At 40.2% G+C, this 12,356-nt stretch overlaps 1 non-coding gene across 1 annotated transcript; it reads right to left on the bottom strand.

The window, feature by feature from the left end:
* Nucleotides 1–6,984: 6,984 nt before the first annotated feature.
* Nucleotides 6,985–7,100, bottom strand: LOC132518946 (small Cajal body-specific RNA 11). The gene has a single exon (XR_009540059.1). It is a non-coding gene; the product is annotated as a small Cajal body-specific RNA 11 (non-coding RNA).
* Nucleotides 7,101–12,356: the final 5,256 nt, after the last annotated feature.

The following is a 12,356-nucleotide window of genomic DNA, read 5'->3' as shown; positions in this document are numbered from 1 at the left end:
CCCACCAAAGGAGTTCCAGGGGCCAAGGAGTTCCCCAGGCCTTTTTAGAGCAGTGAACTCAAAGTGTGGGCTGGGATTAGTGTCAGCCTGCAAACTATTATCTTTATGTGAGAAGATAAGTACAGAAATGAAAATGTTTAGAAATTTTTATAGCAGTTTGACAGAGTGATTTTAGATATGTTGAAATCTAATAAGAAATTTGGGCTCCTATTCTGTGTCTTTTTTTCTGTTTCATTTTTCTAGGAGGATGGGTATGAATGTCTCAAATGCAAAATGTCCTTAATGGACTAAAGCTCTGGCTCTCAGCCCAGCAAGCTCTCTTCCTTTCCTTGCTTGTGGGATTCTCTCCTTGGGGAAGAGAGGTGTCCCACACTGAGTTACTTGGGAAAAGCACACTGAGTTTTGCCTCAGTGGCCTTTTCTCTGTTTCCTATTTTCCCAATCAAGAATCTAATATTTACACCTGAAACTGATTTAATATTGTAACTGAATGATACTTAAAAAAAAAAAGAATCTATTGTTTAATTTTCACTTCTTAAGACAGCAGCGTTGATTTCCATGCCACTGACTGTGTGTTCAGAACAGGGGTCACATTAGACCCAAGGAATCTCCCACACCCCTTGAAAGAGTTTTAGGAGTGATCCCACATTCACTTCCTGTGTATGAGTGACTGGGTCTTATTCTTCTGTGCTCCCCATAGCACTTGGCATTTAGTTGGTACTCTATAAAAACATTCTTTAATTTTCTAGGAAGGAGAGGGGAAGGTGGTGAGCTTTTTGCGTGTAAACTTTGTGCTTGCTCCTGCTCACATTCTCTAAAGATCATATAAATTCTCTAAAAGGAATTTAGGATGTTAAAGAAAGGCCTCTGCTCCAGGTATTAGGAGCCTTGGATGTTGGCCACTAATTTATTATGTGACCCTGGGCAAGCTATTTACTGTCATGTGGACTCAATTACTTCATTTGAAAAATGAGAGAGTTGGGAAGATGTTGAGTGTTGAATAACCTCTAAGGATTCTACCAGCTCTCTTACATGCTATAATCCTAATTTTATGATTTACAAAATTTATTAACCCCAGAGGTGATTGTAGGCCAGAGATGGGAAAGTCTTGTCTTCTCCAGCTGTCAGCATGGAAATCTTATGTATCTTTAAATCCTTCAGTTGGCCATCTGGATAAGCCTGTGAGATGGATACCTGGAGGGCAACCAATGGCTTCTTCAGAGTGCTTTGGGACTCTGTCTACATAAGACCGTGGTGCTGGACTGATGATAGTCATTCATTGTGGTAGAGGGTCTCCTGGAGGGAGAGAAGAGCCAGAGATTGGTGCTCCACACTGAAGTTTACACATCATTTATAGCCAGCTTGTGCATCCATTTCCTTAACCTCAGCTGTATTATCTCATTAGTTTTTATTTATTTATTTATTTATTTATTTATTTATGGCTGTGTTGGGCCTTCCCTGCTGCATGCGGGCTCTCTCTAGCTGTGGCGAGCAGAAGCCACTGTTCGTTGCCAGGGCATGTGGGATCTTCCCAGGCCAGGGCTTAGAACCTGTGTCCCCTGCATTGGCAGGCAGATTCTTAACCACCATGCCACCAGGGAAGTCCCTATCTCATTAGTTTTTAAGTGACGATTCAACTCTTTCAACTGTTGGTTTCTCTCTTTTGGGAATGGAAATCAGGAACTGAAGACCAGAGTAGACGACAATAATGGAAGCAGAGTGGGCCTATGACCAGACAGACAGAATAGTAGTATATCTGAGCTAGTGGTGTGCTGGTAGATATTCCACAACCAGTTTCAGTGTGATAGGAGACATGATTGGTAGTGTTTGCTGATTTGCATGGTGTAAATACTTCCACCATGGCTGATTTCAAATTACCAGTGTGGACTTGGGAAGAGACAAATAGTGGCACGTCATTATACAGTATTTTTATCGTAGGTATGATAGATGTAATTAACCTTAAGGGTATAGATAATAGTAAAATCTAGTAAAATAATAAGGAAGTGGTAAATTTTGACTACTTATCTTTGTTTTTGCTTGGCCGTGTCATGCAGCTTATGGGATTTTAGTTCCCTGACCAAGGATCGAACCCCAGGCCCCGGCAGTGAGAGCACTGAGTCCTAACCACTGCACAGCCAGGGAATTCCTTTTTATTTTCCCCTTTGTTTTTAATATAATTAATTTATTTATAAGTTTAATTGTAAGTTTATATAATTTAATTTTAATAACAGCTGTGTTTAACAACCAGTTTGCAAAATTCCTAAAAATTTCACAATAGGTTCTCTGAGACTGGACAAGCTGCCTCCCACCACACTGCTGGATCCCTGTATCCTCCCTCTAGGCCACTGGGAGGTAAAGTGCAAAAGATTTCTCCGTAGAATTTAACACCAAATATTTGTTTGTTCCAGTTATGTGCAAGGCTTTAACCTTTGCTGAGCCAAAGTCTTGCTACCTGCCCTGAAGGAGCTTAGTATCTAGTAAAAAGGAGATAAGGTCTGTATCTAACTATAATGTAGGGCATCGAGTGGTAGGTGGAATGCAATGAATAAATGCACTGTATTCCACTGGAATGGTATTCATAGAGCTAGAGAGGAGTAGGACGGGTTAATCCTGAAGGCCCCTTCCACCTCATGTTCCAGGATGTTGAGATACCAGGAGTCTTAGGGGAACACTGGGGGCAGTAATCAGTGAGGAGTAAGCCAGAGTCACCCTTGCTGTGCCCAGCTTCAGGAAATCTAGAGGCCATTTATAGCGGCATAGAGTGTCTGAGCTAGAGGCTCCCATTTTTACAAGGATAAAACTGAGGCCCAGAGAGAGAGGATTTACTCAGTGTTACACAGTGAGTTGGGGCCAAGAGAGCCTTGATGCTACCATCCTGGTTTGCCCAGGACTGAGGTGTTTCCCGTGGTATGGGACTTTCAGTGCTTAAACCAGAACAGTCTTGGGCAAACCAGGATGGTTGGTCACCCTGCAGTAATGGTGGTGTGCATCCTAAGCTAATGCTTCTTCCAGATGTGCATTCTCACTAAACTCCCCAGATCCCTGATTCCTCCACATTTCTTTTCCAGGCTCCTTTTTCAGGGCTCTGAGACTAGAGGGGCTGCTTAGACTATGGAGCAAGTTGGGGGGTGTGGGAGTTGAGTGAGAGGGTGGAGAGAGGGTGGAGATGGCTGGAGAATGCCAGAAGAGAAAGAGATAGGATTTCTGACTTTTAACACTCCTCTGCTAATTAGATAAGGGGTGGAGATGGGGGGTAGAGAGAATGAGCCTCCATGCATATTCTTCTGAGCAGTGACACTGAGCAGAGCTCAGGAATTTTTAATCTCTGGTCTCCACCCCTCCTCCTTGGAAGCTTGTCTCTTCCCACCCCCTGGTGACTCCCAGTCCAAATGCCACAGCTGCTTGAGCCCCTGACCCTCCCTTTGACCCCCCAATTTAGCCTCAATGACTTGCAAAGTTCCTCAACAATATACCCAGGGAAGGAAGAGGAGAATACTTCAATTTTCCCTTTGAGATCTAGGTTTCCAAGTGTGGGGAAGAAAATAGGCCTTCCTGTGTGGAAAATTGGAGCAGTTCCTGGAACACATGGGCTTGTGAGGGCTGGGGTACATTAGAGGGGATAAATCTGCAAGCCATGACTAGCTGTTTCTTGCTTGAAGGTATATTTCCTTCATCAGTTGGGAAGCTCCTTAGGGCTTGCCCTTGTCAATCCCAACCACACAGGAATCTCTCCAAGGATAGCAGCATATTCTCCCATCAACTGAGGTGCCCAGGTGGCAGAAGCTGCATCATCATTAGCCTAGAAAGGTTTGGAGTTGGAGGGGCTCATCCAAGGAGAGATTTCAGTTGGCTAAAACCCCTTTATTATATTTTTTATTCTCTCACTGTTCAAAACTCCCATCTCTGGACATTAGATAGGACACAGAAGTTCCAAGTTAATGTTTCTTGATTGATTGTTGTTGAAGAAAGTACGGAGATGATTGTGTGATTTTATTAGTTTTCAGAGAAATATGCATCCATCTATCCACTTATTTATTCTAAAAATATTTACCTACTTAGTTCAGGCTAGTATTCAACACTTATGGGTCTAAGATGAATTATCATTATTTGTTTTTATCCTGGAGGAGCTCTTAGTCTGGTCTGAGAGAGAAAAGCTTAAATAATTTATAACAATACAGTGAGATAAAGTACTCTGGAAAAGTTGGAGGGGGAGTAGGGATAATGAGTAAATCTCCATAGACAAGGACTTCTGATAGAGACCTGCCATCTGGTGGCGATGAATGGTACAACACGCTCTTTGTTGCTCTGATGTGGGATTCAGTATTGCAAATTTCAGCCTTTATTGAGCACCTGCCCAATGAGTAGCCAGCCCAGTGGTTGGCACTGCGATGCATATACATTAAAGCTTCTAAGATGACATTGGTCCTTAAAAAACTTGCAGTGTGCTTGTGGATATAAAGCATAATTGAAAAAGTTATCAAGCAAACAACATTATATTTGATATACACACATGAACAAATATACATTAAAAATATGTAAATGATTAATAATTGTTACCAAAAAGTAAACAAAATGGAAATATGTAAAGTAAAAAATGAGAGTCTCAAAAAAAAAAAGAGAGTCTCCCCCATCCCACTCCCTGTGAGTAACCATTATGAACAGTTTAGTGTGGATTCTTTGCATGTACAAATGTTGGTAAATACATACATAATTTAAAAAATAGAATTGTGTTGTTATTCCTCAATTTTGTTTTTAAACTTTTATATCATGGACCCCTTTCTGTGATACTACATATTAATCTAACTTGTTTTCTCTTAATTTTTATATTAAATAAAAAATTAAGCATGTTAATATGAGTAAGTAGTCTATAAGGTTTGTTAGGAAAAGCAGCAGCCTCAACTACACCCACACCGTCCTCTCAAGAAGCAGCAACTTTCAATTCTTTTATCTGCTGCTATTAGTGTTATCTCCATGTTTCTAAAAAGCCTATTCGTGTCCTATTTATTGTTTTTTTTTTTCAATTTTAGGTATTATTTGTTGACTTCCCACCATGGATGATGAGGATTGGCCTTTCTTTTCTCTTCCCATTTACCAAATACAAATGCATCTTTCTCATCTTTCCGTCTCCTCTTATAGTTAAATTTACTTAGGTCAATATTGAATGTTTACATTATGATCATGTATACTATTTAGAGGACAGTCATGTAATAAATCAGGCTTACTTTTCTTTCCCTACGTGTCTTTTTGTTTTCCCTGGAATTAATAATTATGTTTTTGTTTGCTTAGTTTTCTATGTAAATTCTGCCCTTACCCAAAAGACCTCTCATTTAACTCTCAGACTTGCTCCAATCTGGCCTAGTTACTTCTCTGCATACTGCATAGCTGTCATCCTAGTGTCTTCTTTCACCATCAGCGTGAGGGTTCACTTTGCTTCTCCACTTTGTTGCACATCCTGTTTCTTAAATCTTATGTCTTTTTATCTCAGTTTACTCCCTCATTTTGGTAGATAACATTTCAGTAGCTTCCTGAGAAAGGGTGCATAGGTAGCAAATTTTTTGAGACCTCACATATCCAAAATGTTTTATTCTACTCTCACTTGATTGATATTTAAAATTTTTAAATTACTCTTTTGGTAAGGTATAGAATTGTAGATTGGAAATAATTTTCCTAAAGAATGTTGAGGTAAGTGTTCCAATGTCTTCTAGTTTCCAAGGTTGCTGTTGAGAAATCTTATGCTGTATTGAATGCTAGTCTTTTGTAGGTTACCTGTTCTTCTTCTCCCCACCCTCCTTAGAAGCTTTTAGAAACTTTTCTTTATCCCCAGCACACTGAAGTTTCGCAATGATGTGGCATTGGTGTAGAACTTTTTCATTTTTCGTGTTTAGTACTCATGAACTCTTTCAATCTGTAAACATGTCTTTTTGGACTGGTAAACTTTCTTATATTATTTCTTTGATAATTTCTTTCATTTTCTATGTTTTCTTTTTCTACAATTATTTTTGTGTGTGTGTGTTTGGGGAGGCGGAGTTATTGAGCCTCCTGGACTGATCCTCTCATTTTATCTCTTTTTCCTGTTTTCCATTTTTTTCGTTGTTTTATTTTCTAGGAGAAAATAAGAGTTTTCTCATATTCTTTGTTCTTGTTTCATGATTGCAATAAAAAAAAAGTTTCTCAAGACTTTTTTTTCCTGGTTTCTCAAGACTTGTAAATTCAGTTGCTTTCCACCTTTCCAAATTTTGTTTTCCCTCTACTTTTGGCTCCTCTTTGACTTTGGAGTTTTGTGCTTAAAAAAAATCCCTTTACTATTTTGTGAGGAAGGGACAATAAGTGCATGTATTCAACCTGCAATGTTTAACTAGAATACACATACTTGTTGTTTTATGTCAGATTTCTTAAAAATAAAATTTAAATTGGGGAAGTGAAATGCAACTGGGATGGTCTGAGTAAGATCAATTTCTGCCAGTGCTTAGCAGGGACTATCTTCCAGCAGCTGACTTGATCTCTCCCTGCCCAACCCAGGAAATAGAACCAAGGAAAAATCAGGACAGATAATGAAAGGACCGTTCTTAAGTACTTGGAACTATTAAAAAATGGAAGAGCAGATTTAACATTTTAGTTTTAACATTATAGTGAACAGTGCTTCTTTCTAAATGTTTACAAACTTCTCTAACTTTTTCTTTCACGCTCACTGTTCCATTGAAACTACTTCAGATTACCAGTGATCTCCACATTGCCGAATCCAGAGTTGTTTTAGATCATTCAGTCTCCATCTTGTAACCTTCACTTCTTTCAGCTTCCAGGACTCCAGAGATGATTGGTTTCCCTTTTACCTCTGGCCACTCTGTCTCAGTCTGCTGGTTCCTCTTCAATTCTCAGACCTATTAATATTGGAGAGCACTGAGGCTCATTCCTCAGACATCTTCTATTTTTTTGTCTGTATTTACTCCCATATGGTGGCTATCCCAAAATTATATCTTTTTCTTAAATTGTCCTCTTGTGCCTTTAAGAGCCAACCCTATTCTTGGGATGGCCCTCCTAAAATGAGAGGGAGATTGCTGCATGTCCTGCCAGACTCCAAAATTATATCTTTAGTCAGACCTCACCTATGCTCCAAACTTGTATATCCAGCTGTCTGCTGGGCATCCTCCAGGAAGGCCTAATTGGCTATCTAGCAGGCATTTCAAATGTGACATGTCCAAAACAGAGCTTCCCATTCTCTTCCTCTTCACTCTCAATCTGATCCTCTAACCAGTCTTCCCATCTCAATAAATGGCAACTCTGTCTTTCAATTGTTAGGGGCAATTCTAGGCTCCTCTTCCTCACACCCCATATCTACTCTGATAGCAAATCTTACCAACACTAACATGCTAGATATTTTACATATTAATCTTGTTTATTGTCTGTTTCTCCCAACAGAACATAAACACCATGAAAACAGAATTTTGTCAATTTTAGTCACTGTTGTATCCTCAGGGCCTACAATAGTACCAGGCACATAGTTGACATGTAGTAAATATTTGTTGAATGAATTTGAAAAGATATACATTCTTAGAAATGTTTAAAGGTTTAGTGAGGCATAACTTACATACAGTAAACTTTATCCTTTTTAAGTATATAAAAATTTTGACAAATATATACAGTTATGTAGTAACCACCACAATCAACACACAGAACATTTTCATTACCCCAAGTTCTTTTGTGCTCTTTTATAATCAACCCCTCCCCCATCGCAACTCCTGGCAACCCCGATCTGATTTCTGTGTGTGTATATGTGTGTGTGTGTGTGTGTGTGTGTGTGTGTGTGTGTGTGTGTGTGTATATATATATAAAGCTTTTTCTTAGAGCAGTTTTAAGTTTACAACAAAATTGAAAAGGAGGTACAGAGATTTCCCATATACCCCCTGTCCCCATACATGTGTAACCTCCCCTGTTATCAGCATTACTCACCAGAATGGTACATTTCTACCTACACTGACCCATCATAATCACTCAAAGTCCATAGTTTACATTACGGTTCACTCTTGATGTACATTCTACGTATTTGGACAAATGTATAATGACATGTATCCATCATTATGGTATCATATGGAGTATTTTCACTGCCCTAAAAATCTTCTGTGCTCCACCTCTTCACTCCTTCTTCCTTCCTGACCCTCCCACCCAATGCTGGCAACCACTGATCTTTTTACTGTCTCCATAGTTTTGCCTTTTCCAGAATGTCATGTAGTTGGAATCATACAGTATGTGGCCTTTTCAGATTGGCTTCTTTCACTTAGTAATATTCCTCCATGTCTTTTCGTGGCTTGATAGCTCATTTCTTTTTAGCACTGAATAATATTTCATTGTCTGGACATACCACAATTTATCCATTCACCTGCTGAAGAACATCTTGGTTGCTTCCAAGTTTTGGCAATTATGAATAAAGCAGTCCAGGTTTTTGTGAGGACATAGGTCTTCAGCCTGTTTTGTAAGAAACAGCCGAACTGTCTTCTAAAGTGGCTGTACCATTTTGCATTTCCTCCAGGAGTGAATGAGAGTTCCTGTTGCTCCACATCCTTGACAGTATTTGGTGTTGTCAGTGTTTTGGATTTTGGCCCTTCTAACAGATGTGTAGTGGTACCTCACTGTTGTTTTATTTATTTATTTTTAAAATATTTATTTATTTATTTATTTGGCTGCATCGAGTCTTAGTTGTGGCATGTGGGATATTCAATGAGGCATGCGGGATCTTTCATTGGGGTGTGCAGGCTATTCTCTCTAGTTGTGGTGCGTGGGCTCCAGAGCACGTGGGCTCAGTAGTTGTGACATGCAGGCTCTCTAGTTGTGACGTGTGGGTTCTAGAGCACGCAGGCTTAGTTGCCTTGGTGGCATGTGGAATCTTAGTTCCCCACCCAGGGATCAAACCCACATCTCCCACATTGGAAGGCAGATTGTTATTAGAAGGTCCATTCTAACCGCTGGACCACCAAAGAAGTCCCCTCACTGTTGTTTTGATTTGCAATTCTCTGTTAACATATTGATGTGGAGCATGTTTTCATGTGTTTATTTGCCATCTGTATATCTTCTTTAATGAGGTGTCTGTTAAGGTCTTTGGCCCAGTTTTTAATTGGGTTTTTGTTTTCTCATTGTTGAGTTTAAGAGTTCTTTGTATATTTTGGATAACAGTCATTTATCGGGTTTGTCTTTTGCAAATATTTCTTCCAGTCTGTGACTTGTCTTCTCATTTCCTTGATATTATGTGTTTTTTTCAACCACAGTTAATAATAATATAGTGATTATTTGTTCCACGAAAGTTTGATAGAACTCACAAGTAAAACTCTCTGAACGTGGTACCCTCTTTAAAATAGAGATTTGAGGGACTTCCCTCGTGGTCCAGTGGTTAAGAATCTGCCTTCCAATACAGGGGATGCGAGTTCGATCCCTGGTTGGGGAACTAAGATCCCACATGCCAGGGGACAACTAAGCCTGTGCACCGCAACTACGGAGCCCGCACGCTCTAGAGCCCGTGAACCACAATTAGAGAGCCTGCACGCCACATCTACTGAGCCCATGCACTCTAGAGCCCACACGCCACAACTAGAGAGAAGCTGGCACACTGCAACAAAAGATCCCTCATGCCACAACAAAGATCCCACATGCCACAACTAAGACCCGATGCAGCCAAGTAAATAAATAAATAAATATTAAAAAAATAATATAGAGATTTGAAAACTCTTTTAGTTTCTTCTATGGTAATTGATCTTATAAAGGTTTTCTACTTCTTCAGTTTTGGTAATGTACTTATTCCTCAAGAATAATTGATTATGCCATAAATAAAATTAAAAGACAAATGAAAAATTGGGGGAAAAGATTAACAATTAATATTACAGAGAAAGATTAATCTACCTAATATAGAGTAAGCCTAGAAACTGAGAAAAGATCATAACTCAATAGAGAAATTGACCAAGAACATGGATAAACCATTCATAGGCCAAGAAACAAACATGGCCCTTCAAAATATGAAAAGATGCTCAAGCCCAGTCATAATAAGAGGAATGCAGGTAGAAACTACTCCATTGTTCACCAGTCAGACTAGCAAAAATCCAAGAGTTTGATAACATTCTATGTTAGCATGGCTGTGGAGAAATAGTAAGACTCATTTGCGTTGCTGAAGGGAATGCAAAATGCCATAACCCTTGAGAAAGGAATCTGAAGATATTGGCAAAAATTATAGATGCATTTACCCTTTGATCCAGAATTCTGCTTCTGGGAATCTATCTGCAGACACAACTTCAGAAGTATTAAATGATGCGTGTACAAGATTATTCATTGAAGTATTATTTATAATAGCAAAACATAGAAACAAATCAGTAACAGGGAATGAGTAAAATAAACTATCCACCCAATGGTATACTCTGTAGCCCTAGAATAGTAATATCTCCTCTCTGTGTACTGTTTTGGAGAGATTTCCAGGATACACTGCTAAGTGAAAAAAGTGAGGTACATAGCCATGTGGAGAGTGTGCCTCTTTTGTATTAGTACAGGGAGTAAGAAGAATATATATTAATATTTTTCCACATTATCATAAAGAAACAGGAATAATATATAAGAAACTAATAAAAGTTGTTTCCTGTAGACTCAAAAATGAGACAAGTAGTATATGGATAGATGTGAACAAGATGTAAGGAAGATTTTTCAAATCTTTTTATATTGTTTTGATTTTTTTTTTTTTTTTTTTTTGTGGTACACGGACCTCTCACTGTTGTGGCCTCTCCCGTTGTGGAGCACAGGCTCCGGACGCGCAGGCTCAGTGGCCATGGCTCACGGGCCCAGCCGCTCCGCGGCACATGGGATCTTCCCAGATCAGAGCATGAACCCGTGTCCCCTGCATCAGCAGGCGGACTCTCAACCACTGCGCCACCAGGGAAGCCCTATTGTTTTGATTTTCAAATGTGAATTATCATTAAAAAGTATTACAATTTTAAAAATATATTCATTAGCTTTTTAAAAGGTATTTTAGGGACTTCCCTGGTGGCACAGTGGTTAAAAATCCACCTGCCAATGCAGGAGACATGGGTTCCAGCCCTGGTCCGGGAAGATCCCACATGCCACAGACCAACTAAGCCTGTGCGCCACAACTACTAAGCCCATGCACCACAACTACTGAAGCCCGTGTGCCTAGAGCCCGTGCTCCGCAACAAGAGAAGCCACTGCAATGAGAAGCCCGCGCCCAGCAACAAAGACCTAATGCAGCCAAAAATAAATACATAAATTTATTAAAATAAATAAATAAATAAAAGGTATTTTAAAAGGTTGTACACATGTAAATTGGTCTAGTGAGCTTGCTGCAATTCAGGATATAAAGAATGGTCCTTGCTCTCAGAAGAAACTTTATATCTGGAAAATAAAACAATATGCATAAAACATTTTAAAAAATTGACAATACTGAAATAAGGAGAGGATCTGATAAGTACTGAATGATGGCTCTGACCCTAAATTCTGTGGCATTCATGGCAGGAGTGATTTCACTGGGCTCGGTCTCAAAGAGGAGGTGATATTGGCAGAGCTTTGAAGGACAAACAGGAAGTGGGTAGAGAGGAGGACACAGGTCTCCAGACACAAACTCAAGTGTAACCTTGTATTTGGGAGACAATAAGTAGCCCTCTGATATTTCTCAAAGCGCTTAGGGGTTGGGTTAAAAGTGAAGCAGATTTTTATTTATTTATGTATTTTGGCTGCACCGTGAGGCATGTGGAACTTCTGCCTGCACCACCTGCAGTGGAAGTGTGGAGTCTTAACCACTGGACCACCAGGGAAGTCCTGCAGCAGGTTTTTTTTTTTTTTTTTTTTTTTTGTGGTACGCGGGCCTCTCACCGCTGTGGCCTCTCCCGTTGCGGAGCACAGGCTCTGGACGCGCAGGCCCAGCGGCCATGGCCCACGGGCCCAGCCGCTCTGCGGCACGTGGGATCTTCCCAGACCGGGGCATGAACCCGTGTCCCCTGCATCAGCAGGCGGACTCTCAACCACTGCGCCACCAGGGAAGCCCCTGCAGCAGGTTTTTAAAGACAAGAAGTCAGCCATGCAGAGAGTAGAGGGAGAAGAGTCCCTAGCAGCAGAGGACCCCCAAGGGCACATGCTCTGAGATCTTGTTGGAGTCCAGGAGAGAGAAAGCTGAGGGGTGAAGGGAGCAGCAGGAGCCAGATAACCTGGACCCTTTATTTTAGGTGCAATGGGAAGTCAATGCAGGACTTTAAGTGTATGTATGGGAGTGAGGGGAATCTGACTCACTTTTTAAAAAGATTACTCTGGTTGTTGTGTGGACAATGAATTGGGGGCGGGTGGGGAGAAAGATTGAGAGATCTTCTCAAGAAGAATTGA

This window comes from Lagenorhynchus albirostris, chromosome 3 (assembly GCF_949774975.1).
Source record: "Lagenorhynchus albirostris chromosome 3, mLagAlb1.1, whole genome shotgun sequence".
Classification (NCBI taxonomy): domain Eukaryota; kingdom Metazoa; phylum Chordata; class Mammalia; order Artiodactyla; family Delphinidae; genus Lagenorhynchus; species Lagenorhynchus albirostris.
This window is presented reverse-complemented; position numbering and strand designations above follow the sequence as displayed.